Here is an 18,913-nt window from a genome sequence, read left to right on the forward strand (position 1 = left end):
TTCGAATGGAGAAAGGAAGAAAGTAATTGATTGAAACACAGATGTTTAATTCCAAAATTAGAGGCATTTGAGTTGATAAGATGATTTTAAAAGGAAGCTACGACAAACACAATAAAGAACTTCTCAAGAGCCCCCGAAGGGCTCCCAAGGAAAGCCCGGGATGGAGTCCCGTGGAGCCGTCACCAGCAGCAGTAACAGGACTTCCCGCAGCCCTTACCCCCGACACCCCAGCCCACCCCACAATGGGCTGTTATGGAATACGGAAGCAATTCCATGGAAACCAGGCGACTCCATGGACTGGAGGGCGAGGCTGCAGAAGCCTTGTCGTAAACAGAAATACAAACTCTAGAGAAGCCTCAGTCTTCAGCTGTGTGCCATAGATTGAGTGATCTTTGTGCTGATACACCATGCAGCTTCAGGGATACTGAACAACAGCAAACAAAGATGGGGCCCAGAGAGCAATAGACGCCTGTGATTTCATTCATTCATCTTCACCAGCCAGCCTTAGCTGGGTGCTGGCTCCGTGGAGGACATTGTGATAAATTGGATGTGTAGCGTCACTCTGGAATCGCTATTTCCAGTCCTTGCTGGACGTTTGAGTTCACCTGTGGATCTCATGGCAATACTGATAGCTGATCACAAGCCCACATCTCATCTTCCAGAGATTCCACTTGATTCTGTCTATGGTGGAGCCCACATCAAAGTGAATTTTTAAAGACTCCCAGGTGACCCCAAGGCACAGGCAGAATTTTGAACCACTTTTCAGGAAGAAGAGTGCCTTTGTATTAATGGTGTAGAAATATTTGATAATATTGAAGTATATGAATAAGAGATATATGCTAAAATGAAGGTAGACAAAGATAGAGTTTATATAGAACTTTGAATATTATAATATGGTTTTCTCAGGCAAGGAATTTTGGTTACACAGTTATGCTATATCCATATTTGCAGGAGAAGAAATTGTCTCATGAAAAGACATGAAAGAATACTAATTCATACATACAACGTGCTACATTAGAGGACAGAAAATATAATACGAAATTAATAGGCTTGACATTTAGAGAGGCAATCTTGCCAAACAAAAGACAGTTGTGTTCTGAATAACAATAGATGATTTTGTATGGGTTGAAAATGTGTGAAAGCTAACATGAATAAATTAAACACACACATGCAGATACACACACAGAACACAGACACACAGACACACACATATACAGACACACACACAGACATAGAGACACACAGACACACAGACCTACAAGCACACACACAGACACACACACACTTGTAATTGGATCTTCAGGTTTTTACTTGGTAACTCTAGGACTGACATGCAGCTGGAAGACAATTAATATATTTAAAACAGGTGGAAAATCTTCACCAGTTATAAAATATCATAATTTGTTGATTTTACCTGCCATTTCTATTTTAGAAATATAATAAGCCCATTAAGAGTGAACCAAATATTGAAACAAAATAGTATTTCTAGATATAATAATTAATATTTTAACACATATCAAAAGTTTATAACAACAATTTTCACATTTATCGTATCCTGATTGTTGTAGTTGTTACTATTAAAAGAGTTAATAGATGTGAAAATGTTTTGTGGTACACCATACTCTTCTCCCGTGCTACTTGGGACAGATTGAGATCATTACTATCCATCTGAAAGAAAAACCAGATGGTGTCAAATGAGTCATTCAAGTAAAATCATGAGCAGAGCCACAATTAGACACATTTACATCTTTCTTCCTTCCTTCCTTCCTTCCTTCCTTCCTTCCTTCCTTCCTTCCTTCCTTCCCTTCCTTTCTTTCTTTCTTTCTTTCTTTCTTTCTTTCTTTCTTTCTTTCTTTCTTTCTTTCTTTCTTTCTTTCTTTCTTCTTTCCCTCTTTCTTTCTTTCCTTCTTTCTTTTTCTTTTTTTCTTTCTCAGTGCAGTCCTGAACTCCTGAGCTCAAACAATACTTCTGCTTCAGCTTCCTGAGCAGGTGGGACTACAGGCATGAGTTACTATGATCAACTAATTTTTGTATTTTTTTGTAGGGATAGGGTCTCACTTTGTTGCCCAGGGTGGTCTTGAACTCCTGACCTCAGGCAATCCTGCCATCTCAGCCTCCCAAATCTCTGGGCTTACAGGCACGAGCCACCACACCCAGCTGTCAAGTCTTCTTTCATGTCCTGGCTCTTTCTATACCTGTCTCCCACAAACACAAGCACACACACATACGGCACACATATAGACACATACACATACACACACGCACACACACACACACAGAGCACACATATAGACACATACACAGACACACACACACACACTTTTGCCAGGTTGCATATGTCTGTGCCTATAATTTTACCTATGTCTGCACATATGCATATGTTTACACCTGTTCGTATTAATGTATTTATCTGTATAAAAGAAACAAAGAAACCATATAGGGCAAGCTTGTCCAACCCATGGCCCGCAGGTTGTATGCAGCCCAGGGTGGCTTTGAATACCACCCAACACAAATTCATAAACTTTCTTAAAACACTATGGGATTTATGCTTGTACCAGTTTTTCTTTTAGCTCATCAGCTGTCGTTGTGTTTGTGTATTTTATGTGTGGCCCAAGAAAATTTTTCTTCTTCCAATGTGACCCAGGGAAGCCAGAAGATTGGACACCCCTGCTAGGGTCAATGGTGAAATGAAACCCAGCCCGTGCCTTGTTCAACCTGCCACTCAAAGTCGAGCTTTCCCACCACATATGGTCTCTGCTGTAATTTTTCCAGTCATAGGAAGCTCCCATTTCACAAAATGCTTGAGGGTTTCCAGTCATAAATAATGAATTCCTTTCCTATTTATTGGAGCATTTTCTCTCTGAAAAAAATGCTAGTCACTAGCTGTAACTTACTTTCTGAAGCTGGACAAATCTGTTTAAAATCACACCTTCAATGCTGATTCTCAAACTTCTGGACTCAAGGGATCCATACAACTTGGCCTCCCAAAGTGATGAGATGACAGGCACAAGCCACCACGCCCAGCCTTAAATGCCCATTTTCGTATGTGTGTTTTATTGGTTTTGTGATCTCCAAACTGAAAAGGATAAAGGGCAGAGGGTGGGGGAAATCTGTTACTGTGCAGGTATCTACTGGTGATACATATTTGATGTGTGTTCCTTTACTTAGTCCTTATAACTGACCTCCTAGATTTGCGTTGTAATGGCCTTTAAAGATGAATGCACAGACTCAATGGCATGAGGTGACACTGCCCTCAGCTGTTAAGGGCCAGAGTCCCATCCAACTAAAGCTCAGTCTCTGTCATTTAATAGCACTTTTATCCCCACTAAATCATAATCTCCCCCTGCCCACACCATCCTCAAGAGATAACTTGAACGGATTTTTTCTAACATGTAAGATTGGACCACTTTTGGCAATCTGAAAAATCTTCCTGGAATTTTACTTCCTTTAATTAATTAATTTACTTTTAAAATTTAGTATTTTTTTCTCTGGAAGACCCAGGGGAAAGCAATGGCTGAGATGTGAGGGAACCCTGTGAAAAAAATCCAGTGTCCAGCACTGACTCAATTTTTATACCCTGCTGTGTCAGCCCCACTTTAGCCTCCTTTGTGTATCCTCTCTTGCTAGATCTTACACATTTACACTTTGTTTAGGCTGTTTTCCAGATTTGTATTTCAATCTCCCATCAAGTTCTGTGGGACTCTCTTAGGAACTTCCACTACTAGGACAATTCCAGGAGTCCCAGCTCGAGAGATTAAGACCTATACTTATTTGGAAGGATATTTAAAATGAATGCAATGAGCAGCATGTTCAGAACATACATAAAAAGAGCTACAAACTGAATGTAGGTGGTCATCTCTGCTTTATCTTTTATTCTTGTAATTCTTCTTTCACACTTTCTATATTTTTCTATATCTCAGCATACATCAGGATGTATCTTTACATATAGGAGTATATCCTGAGACTATTGCAAAGAGGAAGCCATGTATTATAGGCCTCTTGCTCTTAATACAGCCTCAAGGGAGAATTTTATCTCTGACCTGCCTTAGTTCCTGGGATTCAGTACAAGAACATATTGGAAACATGGTACATCCTGAGACTTTATAAGAAGCTGAAATATCTTTACCAGGAGAGGAAAAAAAAAAAAAAAACCTAAGCATACCTTCACCTTTACTTTAATTATTTATCTACAACAACACAGAAGAAGATATTTTGCTCAGCACCAAATTTATTCAAGGCAACATGCTCAGGTCTGGTCACAAAGAATAAATAATTCCTACCCAAGAATTTGCAAAGCAACTCTTTCCGCCCACCTCTCTGGAGAAACAGCTTGTTTTATCTAACTTGGGTTTCCACATGAGTAAGTCTGTCCCCATCACAGCATATGAAAATAGAAGTGTTTCTTGTTGGTTTCTCTGTATTTGCTGGATAGCTTTTTTCTTTTAAATAGTGTTGCATTAATCAAAATGCCTTCCAAGCTCCAACAACACGTGACACAGTTGTTTTCATTATTCCACAGCTCATCTCCCAATTCCTTTCATACCTGAAGATTAAACATTCATTTTTTATAAGCATTCCAAGGTGGTGGATATGATATTGAATTTTTTTTCTTACTTTCAATCTACTATTCTGGGATATTTTCTTAGATCATTTCAATGAAAGTGTGATAGGCCCACATGCAATTTTGATATTCTTTATATAACCGTAAAACTTCAGTGAATAGTGATGCAAATTTACTATGCATCTAGAATATATTCAAAATCACAATATACTTTAGCTTAAATGCATGCACATGACTTATAAATAAGACATGCACAGAGTAAAAAGTCACATTTAAATTGCTCATGAAATCAGTGAAGAAAAGGAACAAAACTTTTAAGGCAACACACTTGGGTCTCGGCAACACAGCAGAGCCCTGTAGGTTCTGGGGAGGGACCCAGATGGCTAATCTGAAGTATTAAGAATAGGGAAGAAAGCAAGGAAAGAGAGCTGGGGACCATGGAGGTTGATCTTAGATCCACAAAAAGGAAGCAGCTACCTGCAACACTGTGTTTCCAGCTGTGAAGGCTACAGGGTGTGAGCTCAAATATTCTGAACACTGTAGGGTCACATCTAAGATGCAACTTGATAGAGTCTGTATATATTATTAAGGCTCCAATAAGACAGTACCTTCAAAGAGTCTTAGCTTTGAATGAAGACAGAAGGGGCCCTTTTACCCCAGAATAAATATTTAAAACAGATACGTTGTATTAGGAAATATTTTTAAAACATTGGCTTCCCATGCACTATACAAAATACGTTAGATTAATATATTAGTGTAGATTAGAAAGGCAATATAATTCTATTTATGTTTAGAGGCCTCGCCTCTGTTTAATGTTTTTTGTTGTTACTAAGGGAAGACTTTGGGGTGCTTTTATTCTTTTTTGTTGGTTGTATGATTATCTTTTGTAAGGTAGGTAACCTACGATAGGACATAAAGCCTAATGCAGATGTCTAGTAATAACACTCTTTCTTGGACTTGTTTACTGAATCAGCAATCAAACAGGGATTTTAAGGCGATGAAGATAGAAACGAGCAAGTATAATTCCGAGTGCCTGCCCAGCTCTTCCTGTAAGGCCGCTGACCTGCCATCATATCTGTAGTCTGTGTAGAGGGAAAAGTCCCACCAAAGTGGAAGAATAGGGTAAGCAAAAACCCAAGACTCTGTCATACAACCAGAGTCAGAGAGGAAACATAGCAGCTTGCCAGGGTCTACCTTCTACTATGCAGAAAATTCATATTGACAAGCTAGATGTTTTTCCACCCAGACTGAATACCAGGCAAAGATGTCCACTCTCACCACTGCTGTTCAACATTGTACCAGAAGTTCCAGACAATGTGACAAGGCATGAAAAAGAAATTCAAATTTAGGTATCATGAAAGGAGAAGTAAAATCTCTTTATCCACAGATGACATGATTCTGTATTCAACAAATCACACATAATCTAGAAAAGATATCTATACGATCTTCTGTATGAGTTTAGCAAGATAAGGCAAGTAAGATTGGTGTGCAAAAATCAATTGTAATTGTACGTCTCACAATGAACAGTCTGAAAACCAACTTAGAATAAAACAATGTCCTTCAAAATAGCATTTTATGGAATAAAATATTTAGAAATAAATATTCCAGGAGAAACACAATATATGTACACTGAAAACTATAAAACTTTAGTGAGAGAAATTAAAGGGCTAAATAAATGTGGACACACACACTATGTTCATGAATTGGAAGATTTAATATTGTTAAGATCCCAATTCCTCCCAACTGGCTGTACAGTGTTGATGAAATGCTTCTCAAAACTCCAGCAAGTATTTTTTAGAGCTTGACACGCTGATTTTAAGTGTACGTGGAAATCAAAAGACAGAATAGCCAAAACTATTTTGAAAAAAAAAATAACACATTTTAGAAACGTGTACTACTTGATTTTTAAACTTTCTAAAACCTAAAATAAGCAGGATGATGTGATACTCACGGTAATGGCAGAAATTACAATCAATGGAACAGAAGAGAGAGTCGAGGTAAAAATCCTGGTAATTGATTTTCAGGAAAAGGCTTAAGACAGCTTAATGGGGAAAGGTTAGTATTCTAGACAAATAGATCATTCCTGTCCACCATTCATGAAATTTTAGCCAAATGGATCACAGAGAAATGAAACCCAACATAAACTGTGGAGTTTTTACAAGAAAATGAAGGAGCAAATGTTTGTAAACTTGGTTTCAGTAAAGATTTTTTTATCTATGACACTAAAGCATGATCCATAAAAGAAAATGCTTGAGAAACTGAACTTCACTTAAAATTTAAATTTAAGACTATTCTTTTCCAAATACCTCACCAGTAAATAAAGGTAACACACACACACACACACACACACACTCACTCACATACACTTGCTGCAGATGAGAAGAAATTATTGAAAATCAGATAATACAGGACCTGAATTCAGAATATATAAAATATTATTACAATTTGGTAATAAATGAAAAGACAAACAACCCAATAAAAAGGGGCAAGATATTTGAATATATTATACCAAAGAAGTTATCTTCATGGTTATTTTGAATACATGAGAAGATGCTCAATGTCATTAGTCATTAAAGAAATGTAAATTAAAGTTACAGTGATACGCCACTAGCAGTGACTAGAATGGCTTTAATGCAAAAGTCTGACAGTATGGCAAGAGTGCTGAAAAGCTGAGAATCTCTTACATAGTTCATGGGAGGGTACACAGATAAAGCCACTTTGTAAAGTATTTTGGAAAATTCTAAGCAGTTAAACATGTGTTTTCTATATGACCCAGCAATATTACTCTTACGTATGTATTTTAAAAAAATGAAAATACATTTCCACAAAAAGACCATAACTCAAATGCTTTGTGCTCTATCCAGAGAAGGGCAATAACTAGAACCACCCCACGTAAGTGAGGAATTGGCAGACACTTGGTGTTGCATCCATAGAAGGGAATATTATCCAGCAGTAAGAAAGAGGGGCTACTACCCTACATCACAACAAAGATGAACCTCAAAGGCACAGTGCTAAGTAAAAGAAAAAAAAGCTACATATCGCATGGTTCCTCTTACAGAATAGATGTGGAAAACAAGACAAATGGAGGCAGAAAGCACATGGGTAGATGTCTGGGACTTGGGATAGACTTGGGATTAACTGAAAAAAGGCATGGCATGAAGAAGTTTTTATGGTGTTGATGGAAGTATTCTAAAACGGGATTGTTATGGTTGTGATTCCCCACAGGTCACATGTGTCAGGGCTCCGGATTAACCTGCCTGGGGGAGTGCTTATGACTCATGGCTGACATCCTGCCTTGAGAAAGGAATCTTGTCATGAATGCCTCAAATCTCTTGGTGAGTTCTTCAAATTGTCATGCTGACATTGAAGAAGACACTGATTTGTTGCTAAGTCATGAAGTCTTCCGTTTCTGAATCATGAAGTTTTTCTGATTGTCTTGGATGTTTTAGCCTGTGTGTTGAAATCCATAGCCAGTGATCACGCCCTCTGCATTGTGTCCTCCAATGAAAAGGACAGCTCCAGTGTGAAGGGTGCCCCTCTCTTCTAAACTTTCCCAAGAGAGCCTTCCAAGTTGTAGCAGATTCTGAACATACCCAGCTTTGTTAGTATGTCTTCCAGGGTCAGTCTTCACATTTGGCTTCCAATAAATTTTATCAAGTTATTTTTGCCTCAATTGCCTTAATTTCAGTATACAGTTGCACTTTTGTATACATTTACTAAAAATCTTTGAACTGTAAACCTACAATGAGTCATTTTTATTGTATGTAAATTATTCATCAATAATACTATTTAAAAACACATAGGAGAATCAGAAATATTTAGAGAGAGTTGAACCTTCCAATGTCCAAAATCAACCAATGTGTTCTCTGCTTTGATCAATCATGCATTTCAACATCTACTTTTTATCATCGTATTTTCATAAAGCATCTTTATATGATAAGGTCAAAGCTTTGACAAAAATAAGTGGGCGTGTTTGTTTAAACGTGAACCAAAAATAAAAGTATTAAAAATACTTTAAAATGTCAAACAGCTACATTAATAAAATTATTGACTCTTGTGATAAAAATTGGCTATATTTTATTCTTCACTAAACATGTTTTAGTGGCTATTAAAAGGTATCAGTACAAAAACAAGCTATAGGAAAAGGAATTCTAATTCAATAAATGGTGCTGGGATAACTGGCTAGCCATATGCAGAAGACTGAAACTGGAACCCTTCCTTACCTTTTGTACATGGTACCTTTTTGTACCATGTACAAAAATCAACTCAAGCTGGACTAAAGACTTAAGTGTAAAACCCAAAACTATAAAAACCCTGGAAGACAATATAGGCAATACCATCCTGAACATAAGAATAGTTCAAAGATTTCATGATGAAAATGCCAAAAGCAATTGCAACAAAAGCAAAATTCGACAAATGGGATCTAATTAAATGAAAGAGCTTCTCCACAGCAAAAGAAACTATCAATAGAGTGAACAGACAACCTACAGAATAAGTGAAAACATTTAAGCTATGCATCTGACAAAGGTCTAACATCCAGAATCTATAAGGAACTTAAATTTACAAGAAAAAAAAAAAAATCCCATTAAAAAGTGGGTGAAGGACATGAACAGGACACTTGAGAAGAAGACATACATTCAGCCAACAAACATATTTAATTTTTATTTCCCTATAAAATGTTTATTTCCCTGTAAAAAAACTGCTCAGTATCACTGATTATTAGGCAAATGCAATTCAAAACCACAATGTGATACCATCTCACATCAGTCAGAGAGGCTATTACTAAAATGTTGAAAAATAACAGATGCTGACAAGGTTGCAGAGAAAGGGGAAACTTTAGACATTGTTGGTGGGAGCGTAAATTTGTTCAGCCTTTGTGGAAGCAGGGTGGCAATTCCTCAAAGAGCTAAAAATAGAACCATCATTCAACTTAGAACTTCATTACCAGGTATACAGCCTGATGAATATGAATCATTCTACCAAAAAGACATCTGCACCCGAATGTTCATTGCAGCATTATTTACAATAAAAAGTACATGGACTCCATCTAAATGCCCACCAAGGGTAGACTGGATAGAGAAATGTGGTCCATATATACCATGGAATACTATGCAGCCATGCAAATGAATGAGGTCATGTCCTTTGCAGGAACATGCATGGAGCTGGAGGCCATTATTCTTAGCAAGCTAATGCAGAAAGAGAAAACCAAATACTGCATGTTCTTACTTATAAGTGGGAGCTGAAGGATGAGAACTCATGGACACAAAGACGGGGGAATAGACACTGGGAGGTACTTGAGGGTGGAGGGTGGGAGGAGGGAGAGGAGCAGAAAAAATAACTATTGGGCACTGGGCTTAGTACTTGGGTGATGAGATAATCTGTACAACAGACCCTGGTGACACAGGTTTACCTGTATAACAAACCTACACATGTGTCCCTAAACTTAAAATCAAAGTTAAAAAAATTTTTAAAAAAGGTATCAGTGTAAGTGTCAATGTTTATTTCCCTATTAAAAAAAAGTAAAAATAAGATTAACCAAGACACAGAAGTAATTTATCATGTACCAGAATAGACAGCATAGGTTACACTGCCATGACATGTGCGTCCCAAAACATGGAAAACACCAACACAATTGTACTTTTCACACATGTAATACTCACAGTGAGTCCAGGCAGCTCTTCCTCATAACTTTCCACTGTATGAGTCACAGTCAGTGTTCCAGACTGCTTCAGTCTTATGACAACTTTTCATCAATGTGTGCTTTTCTTAGCCCAGAGTGGAAAAAGCCATGGGACAGTTGAATTTTGACAATTAAATGCTTCTATGGGAAAGTAATTAATGTTGCTTCCATTTGCATTTCATTGGCCTACACAATTCCTATTTTTTTTCCTAACTTGCAAAGTGAAAAAAGAAAGATCATCCCATGTGCCTGAAGTAGGAGAGAATCTGATACCTGTGAACAGTCAACAATGTCTCCCCTGCAGAAATAATTTTTCAAAATGTATAAAAACAAAGTACATTTTCAAAACAGTAGCAAAATTTGACAGGACAGCAAGCAGTCTCTTAGTTATGAGTTAGTTTCCATGAAGTAAATATCCATCTATCAAATGCTCCGCGTCATGGATCCACAGCAAATGTTAGTGCTTCTGATGAAATGAAAAGAAGCCAAAGATCTGTCATCGGACGAGAAGGCATCACAATGAGTTATGATAATGCGTGTTTCCAGGTGCTTAGAGTTTGGACTCTGGTCAAGAACTTCCCTTGAGTTTCCCCCTATTTCTTCATTATTTGTATTTTCCCCTGGGTTTTGTTTTGTTTTGTTTTGTTTTTTCGTTTTTTTTTTTTTTCTTTGCTTCAGCTTTCCTACAATATCAATACTATCTTATCTTCTAGAAAACAAAAGAATGAAAATGTTAAACTCTTCACATGGGCACTCTTCTGGGACAACAGAGCCCTACCAGCAGGCCTGCAGGGGCCCAGGGGGAAGCCCAGCCCCATCCAGAGGCAAACGCAAGGACAGAACTAGCAGGGTGTCCACCCAGCTCCCACAGTTTTCGAGTGAGAGTCACTCAATAGGTGGGTGACATTTTGATGAAAAATTCTATGACTGTGCCGTCGATGAGGAGTATTGATAAACCGTACTCAGAAACGCAGGGTCATGATGTCCTTTTGGTGCAGCAGATTGATTAGCCTTGGGCCCCTAGAAAAGAAAGCCTGAAGACAGTCACACATGCCAATGCATTTTGGGGTCAATTCCCAGGCATCTGGGAAAAAGGGAAGTGAGACAAGGAGTGAAGGCAGTCATTGCAATGTGAAATATCTCCTTTCGGGCACACAGGTCACCGTCCTTCATAACTCTCTGTCGAGACGAAAGGAAGAGTTGTTTCACTTGATTTTTTGGGTTTCAATATCTCAGGAGTCAGTGCATTCCATGGGTCAGTGAAAGCCCTTTGCTTATCTGAGCCGTGCTGCCGGGATCCTCTAGGAAGCTGAGGAGATGGAGGTCACATCCACAACCCAGAGTTAGGTCTGCATTCAGGAGGCTTTACCAACTCCATAAGGCTGGAGAATGAAAGATTCCTCACTGCCAGACTGCCGGACTGAAGCCAAGAAAGCCAGCAGTGCTTGGAGTGAGATTCTGGTGTCCACACCCCAGGGTGTTCCATGGAGCGGGCAGGCGGAGCTGAGGGAATCTAGGGGTAAGTACAGACTGGGTTTGATGTTTAGGTTGTATCTTTCACATCACCAAATATTTAGATTTAGTAACAGGACTTTGATCCAATAGGAAGGAGAGATGTTTTGGGTGTGAAAGTCGGGTGGAAACAGGCCCAATGTCCGTGATTTTATCTGTCATCTTGAGATAGCCACCATTATGGGGGAGTATTTCAGGGTATTTATGCAATGGCTTCAAATACAGCTTTACGGTATAATAATTATTCCCTTAAAATGTGACATAAATATGCCAACTTCACCTACAATTTCAACTCAGCAAACTGTAAATTTGGGGTGATCTTCTTATTAGACAGAATATTTTTTTTCAATTTCAATTATTTTTAGTTTTTGTGCTTCTCTATTTTATGAGGGTTCTTATGGTAATCCTCATATCCTCATGCAAACTTAAATCTCGCCTTCAGTTTAATCCTTTAGTTGATGATTCGGAGGAGTAGACAAATCAGTGAATTTTGCTGCTTATGTAAATTCTCTTTTGATTCACCGCCACCTAGATATCCACCTAAACAATTAGTCATTGAGAATTAGGACATGGTCTTCATCTTGAAGTTTTACATCATTTTTCCCCTTAAGCAAAGACGTGAGTGATTTTCCAAAGTAGGTATTAGCCCTGCAGTGTATAGAGAATCTAGAATTCATGAAGGGTTTTGTTAGCTTACCTACTGAGAGAAAGGCATCGCATTTCCCATACTAAACTCCTCCCCAATAGTATATGTCTAACTTCAGAAACTAAGCAAGTATCTAAGAATGTCTTAATTATTTTCTCTTGAAAAACAATTATGTTTCATTACAAGGATCTTCTGGTTTAAATGCAGCAAAACAAAATAAGTGTTTGATCGAAGCATAACTGTCATTCCCATAACCACACACTCCCAGATTGAACTAAAAACCTCAAAGACTATGCACAGAGAATCACAGAAATAAAGTTTCATTTGTCCTATGAGAAAATTTCTAAGATCAAATTATTATTATTCACAAATGTGAGAATAATGGTGACAATTGTTCTAATTTGTTCCTTTTATTAGTTCCATGGAGACATCTATGCTTACATTACGGAGTGTCCTAATGGTTCATATGGGTGTTTACCAGGATGTGACAAATGCATTAACCTTGAGGAAAAAAATAATGATTAAGGCAAATTGTATAATTTTCATCTTTATCATTACAATGCTGTTTGGGGGAAACAATTGCCTAATAATTTCACCCCAGGAGCAATCAAGGAATAACATGAGGATGACTAATGCTATGTTTAAAATGGGACTGAAAACTCCTTTGATGCACGTCTGCCTCCCTCCCTCACCACTTAGCCAATTATTCTCCAGGAGTAGGCACAGGTAATTACCTAGGGCTCTAACTGAGAGATGGGGCTGTGAGAGTGAAAACAGCTTAAAAGCTGGTAGAAGAGAGAATTCCGGTTTAGCATCAAATCCATGAGCAAATGTTGAAATCAGTGTCTGAAAACGTTAAGAGAAAATGATAGACGCTATGGGCTAAATAAGAGAACAAGCAAATTAATTCCATTTTATTCCTATGTGCCCCAATCTTACACAAAATTTAAGAACATAAAATCTTCACGTGCTGGTTTTAAAACACACGTGCAAGTTCTTTGACATGTCCCCCATCCAAAGGTCGAGCTGACATGGCTTCTCCTCGAGCCTGGGAGAGTCTTTTTAACTGCCTTGAGGAATAGAATAGAATAGAACAGAATAGAATAGAATAGAACAGAACAGAATAGAATAGCCTCTGTGTGACTTCCAAAACTAGATCAGAAAATGCCACTCAGCTTCTCCACTTTCCTTCAGAACCCAGTCACCACGGTGTGTGGAGGCCCAGCCCACAAGGAGGGGCTATTCAGGGGCTCTGGGCAGCTGCCCTGCTGGGGTCCCAGCCAACAGATGGCAGGATGACTTCAAGAGAACTCCAACCACGTGTTCCTTAGAACCTTGGAAACTCAAGGTGAGGATCACATCACTAGCTAGACAGCATAGAACCATGAGAGATCATGGAAATGTGTGATTGGCTTGTTTTCTGCCCCTGAGCCCTGCGTGGGTTGTTATGTGACTATGGATACTATCCATAGGCCACTGTCTCCTGCTTCAGTTACGGGAGTATGAGGAGAGAGCCCTGAATGACTGGGTTCCATGAATTTCACCCCAATATTTATTTTTGTAGGTAGATGAATGGTGATTTGCTCACTTATACTTCGGGTGAAAATTTAAAACAACAACAACAAAAACCCATGACTCTGTAGCTCTCTAGGGGCCATCAGAGAAAAGAGCTAGCAGATGTCTCTGGTCACGGCAATGAAACGGACTTTCAGTTCTCCTCAGAGATTGCTCAGTGCAATTCCTTCAGGTAAGACAGGGCACACGTCAGTTAGAAGCTCTTCATTTAACGAGCTTACATATTTGGCAATATTGCATTAATCCTCATCCTTCACAAATTTGTGGTGGGTGGAAAAAAATGAATGTACTCCACAGTCCAGCAGACACCGATGGTTGTCTTCACTGAATACCGTAATGTGGACTGGTTTGCTCACCCATCACAAGCTGTAATAATGAAAGCCTTAAAACTCTGGGCCACGTCCTATGGGAAGAAAGCAAAACCCTTGCACTGGGAGAAGATTGTGAGAGGGACACAGACCTATGACGGAGACAGGGCTTAGCATGAGTAGTGGGACGTTCCTAGGAATGTAGTGGACTTCTAATTTTCTTGTCATCAAACAAATGTGCTTAAGGTAGAATTTGGACCCTTCGCCAGTTTCATATGCATAGCACAGATTGAAACATACTATCTTTCTTTTTCTTGTTAATTTTTTCCATTTCCAGAATGACCCAGAAATATAGGCTATTAATATAGTGAGACAACTCTTTCCCTACTATCAAGAGAAATTTAAAATTTTAGTTGAAAAACCTGGGCACAAGTTTGATACTGGCCATAAAACTGCATGTCTAGCACAGCCTCTATGGCAGGTCTCAGAAACGTGACCTCAGTCAGATTGGTTCTTTTTTGTTCTCAAACCAACTATATTTCTAAAGGTATTCTAAGTGGGTCCCAGTATCCATATCATAGACAAAAATAATAGTAATTTAGATGATCAGTATAGAAAAGTATAGCATCTCTAAAGGAACTCTAATTTCTTACTCCTTCTTTCTTGAATTAATATTGAACTTTTTAAAAATACTAACATTGTAAATTTACTTATTGAGGGTCATAGGAGAAGAGAAAATCAAGTTTACCAGAGAGTTCTACACAAGAGTGAACTCTTACAATGAGTAAAGAAACAGAAGTCCAACAAAACTGAGATACACGGAGACAGATCTCACTGTTTATAAACTCCGAGGAAACAGTTGGAAAGAGCTGAATGTTTGTGATCCTCATCAAATTCATATGTTGAAATTGGCATTAGGAAGTAGAGCCTTTGGGAGGAGATTAATTCATGAGGGCAGAGCCTGTAAGGATTTGTTCCCTTATAAAAGAGGCCCCAGAGACCTTGCTTCTCCTTCAGCCATGAGAGGACTGAGAGAGACGGTGCTATGTCTGAAGCAGGAATTGAACTCTCAGCAGACACCAAAATCCACTGATGCCTCATGGACTTCTCCGTCTCTAGAACAATGAAAATAAATGTTGGTTGTTTACACACCCAGTTAGTGGTATTTTCTTGTAACAGCCCAAGCAGATTAAGATAAGAGTCCCTGGATGTAGCAGAGGGCACGATCTGTCCAAGCTCCACCCCTTCCTGCATATACGTATTGGCCATTTAACATTCAATCCCTTCCCACTGTAGGGAGGATGGGGCGAAGCTACCCCTCACCCGAATCCAGCCGAGGTTGTGCAAACGCTGCTGTCCAGACAGCCTCGAGTTAGCCCACTTGAGATGAGCAAAAGCGTCCACCGCACACGCTGACCCTCAGCCAAAACAGATCCCCAAAATAAATTATAATTGTTTTTCTTAGTTTTCATTTTATATTTTCATTAAAAATTTTTGAAATTATACTTTAAGTTCTGGGGTACATGTGCAGAACGTGCAGGTTTGTTAACATAGGTATACATGTGCCACGGTGGATTGCTGCACTCATCAACCATAAATGTTTTAAGTCACTGACTTTAGGGTGATTTGTTTTAGAAACAATATTGTGTACACAGGTAACAGATAAAGTTGATTAATAAGGTATTAAATTGCCATGAAGAGGTTCAGTTACCATGACTGCTGGCTTCTTCCCTCAGTTAATCTCAGAGGAGTTGCTGAGCAAAATTCCTAGGAAATGGTGAAAAACCCATGAGTTAAAAGATCTGTTTCAAATTAGTGTGCTTGGTTTTTGTTTTTTGAGATGGAGTCTCACTCTCTCACCCAGGCTGGAGTGCAGTGGCACTATCTCTGCTCACTGCAACCTCCGCCTCCCAGGTTCAAGTGATTCTCCTGTCTCAGCCTACCGACTACGTGGGATTACAGGCAGGTACCATCGTGCCTAGCTAATTTCTATATTTTTAGTAGAGACAGAGTTTCACCATGTTGGCCAGGATGGTCTCCAACTCCTGATCTCAAGTGATCTGCCTGCCTCGGCTTCCCAAAGTGCTGGGATTACAGGCGTGAGCCACCACACTTGGCCAGTGTGCTTGTAATGGAGGGCGAATGTGGCATAGGGATGGAAGTAGACAGGCACAACTGTGGGAGAATACCCTAACAGGAAATGAGATGCCAGAGAGCCATCTTAGCTTCCTCTCACCTGGCACTTATATCTGAAACAAATGAGACTTAGACCTCAGGTACATAAGATTCTGAGTAAAATCAGAACCAGGCATGGTGGCTCACGCTTGTAGTCCCAGCACTCAGGGAGGCCGAGGTGGGAGGATCACTTGGATCCAGGAGTTTGAGACCAGACTGGGCAACATAATGAGACCCTTGTCTCTACAAACAATACAAAAATTATCCAGGCACGGTGGTGCATGCCTGTGGTCCCAGCCACTCTGGAGGCTGAAATAAGAGGATTGCTTGTAATTTGAGGCTGCAGTGAACTATGACTGCACACTGCATTCCAGTCTGGGTGACAGAGTGAGATCATGTTTCTAAATAATAAAAATAAAACATAGAAATAAAACCATATTAGCTTAGACGATGAGCTGGGAAAGGCAGATGATGAGGTCAGATAAGTTTTAGGAGGTTAATTTCTCAACATTTCTCTTCCAAACCCCATAGCTGATTCATTTGACTCTGAGTCGTCTCTCATTCTAATATTGCTTCTCCTTATGCAGCTAGTTTGAGTTCTAAACAGAGTAATTTCCTGGTGGCTGATGCTCTACACTCTAGAACCTGTGTCTTTCCAAACACAAGAAGGAGCTTACTGGCTTCCATCATGTACATTACCTCCCACAACAGCTGAAGGATGACTGATTGGAAACCAAAGTGAATGCTAAATTGCGAAGCACAGATATTTCAAGACAACAACAAACAGGGTTAAGATCTCATCAGCAGCAAACATATGGGAACAAGGCAAACACTTTAATATGTCTAAAAACATGCTAATTGATAAAAGAAAATATAATAAAATATGAATATAAAATGAGAAAACATATATAAAGGCTCATGCATTAATATTTAGTTTTAAAAATGTAATGGCAGCAACAAAGTGCAGAATAGATCAGATAAATAGTAATACATCTATCATAGCAATATACAAATTGGGAACCCAGAAAGGTAAAGTTCTTAATGTCCAGCATCCAATCAAAGATGGACAAACGTGCAGAAAAGCAGGACAATATGACCCACAAGGGTGAGAAAATCATTCCATTCAGAAAGATACAGAGAGAACACAGATCTTATAAGTAGTAGAAAAATATATTAAAACAGTTATTTTAACTGCATTATAAATATTTGTTAAAAAGTAAAATGGGGTAATGAAATACGTCTTTTTAAAAACTCCTAACTGGCCAGACACAGTGGCTCACACCTGTAATCCTAGCACTTTGGGATGCTAAGGTGGGAGGACTGTTTGAGGCCAGGAGTTCAAAACCAACCTGACCAACATAGTGAGACCCCCATCTCAAAAAGACAAAAAAAAAAAGAAGAACAAAACCCAAACTGAATTGTTGCAGATGAAAAATACAATGCTGAAGATAAACGATATAGTGAATGAAATCAATGTCACACTGAACAGAACAGAAAAAAGATTAGTGAACTTGAAGGCCTAGCGACAGAAATAATCCAAAATGAACAACACAGAGAAAAAATTTGTTTTTAAATATCAGAGAATCAGTGAGGTATGGAACAATATCAGAGAGCCAAATATTCAGATAATTTGAGTCCCTAAAGATGGATGGGAGCGAAAAAGTATTTGAAGACGTGATTGCAGAAAGTTTTCCCAATCGAATCAGAAGTATGAGCCTACAGATCCAAGAAGCATTAAAATCCTCAAAGTGCAAAAATATTTTTTAAAATGTTAATGCATCTCTTAATCAGATTGCTCAAAGTCAATACAGATAAATTCTTAGAAGCAGAGAAAAAAATACCCTTTCTATATGAGCACCAAAGAGCAAATATGGAAGATTTCTCAATGAAAACAGTGAGACCATGCAAGTGAGAGGATTGACAGAGACGTCTGTGAAGTCCTGAATGGAAGCCACCGTCAACCCAGAATTCTATGCCTAACAAAGATATCTTCCATAAACAAAAGTCATATTAAGACTTTTTCAGGCACACAAAGTTGAATGATTTTATTATCAGCTCTATTTTATGACTTGCACTATTAGAAACATGGAATTCCTCCACGTAGAAGGAGAATGATACCAGAGGAAGTACAGATAAGCACGAAGAAATAAAAAGATCTGGGAATCATAACTATATAAGCAAATGTAAAAAATTCTTTAAGTTTCTTTTAAAGGTAAGTTGTTTACATACAGATAACAATATAGTGAAGGTTACAACATGTAAAAATAAAATGTATAAAAAAATAATGAAAAGATCAGGAGGAGACAGCTAGAGGCACATTATTTTAAAGTCCTTTAATCATATGTAAAGTGGTATGATATCATTTGAAGATAAACTATGATAAGTCAAAGATGTATATACAACCAACCTAAGGAAATCACTAAAAAAAAGCAACAGAGCATTATGACTAATACAAC

The 18,913-nt window shown here is 38.5% G+C and overlaps 2 long non-coding RNA genes across 3 annotated transcripts; both read left to right on the plus strand.

The window, feature by feature from the left end:
- The first annotated feature begins 296 nt into the window (after nucleotides 1–296).
- LOC103886577 lies at nucleotides 297–8,222 on the plus strand. The gene is made up of 3 exons (XR_650298.3): nucleotides 297–725; nucleotides 5,535–5,683; nucleotides 7,787–8,222. It is a non-coding gene; the product is annotated as an uncharacterized LOC103886577 (long non-coding RNA).
- A 1,511-nt stretch (nucleotides 8,223–9,733) lies between these two features.
- Nucleotides 9,734–16,194, plus strand: LOC110743897. Of its 2 annotated transcripts, XR_004185724.1 has the most exons (4): nucleotides 9,734–11,137; nucleotides 13,594–13,747; nucleotides 13,964–14,146; nucleotides 15,001–16,194. It is a non-coding gene; the product is annotated as an uncharacterized LOC110743897 (long non-coding RNA). The 2 variants fall into 2 exon arrangements; XR_004185723.1 differs by having other exon boundaries at nucleotides 13,964–16,194.
- The last annotated feature ends 2,719 nt before the right edge of the window (nucleotides 16,195–18,913 follow it).

This window comes from Papio anubis, chromosome 8 (genome assembly GCF_008728515.1).
Source record: "Papio anubis isolate 15944 chromosome 8, Panubis1.0, whole genome shotgun sequence".
Classification (NCBI taxonomy): Eukaryota; Metazoa; Chordata; class Mammalia; order Primates; family Cercopithecidae; genus Papio; species Papio anubis.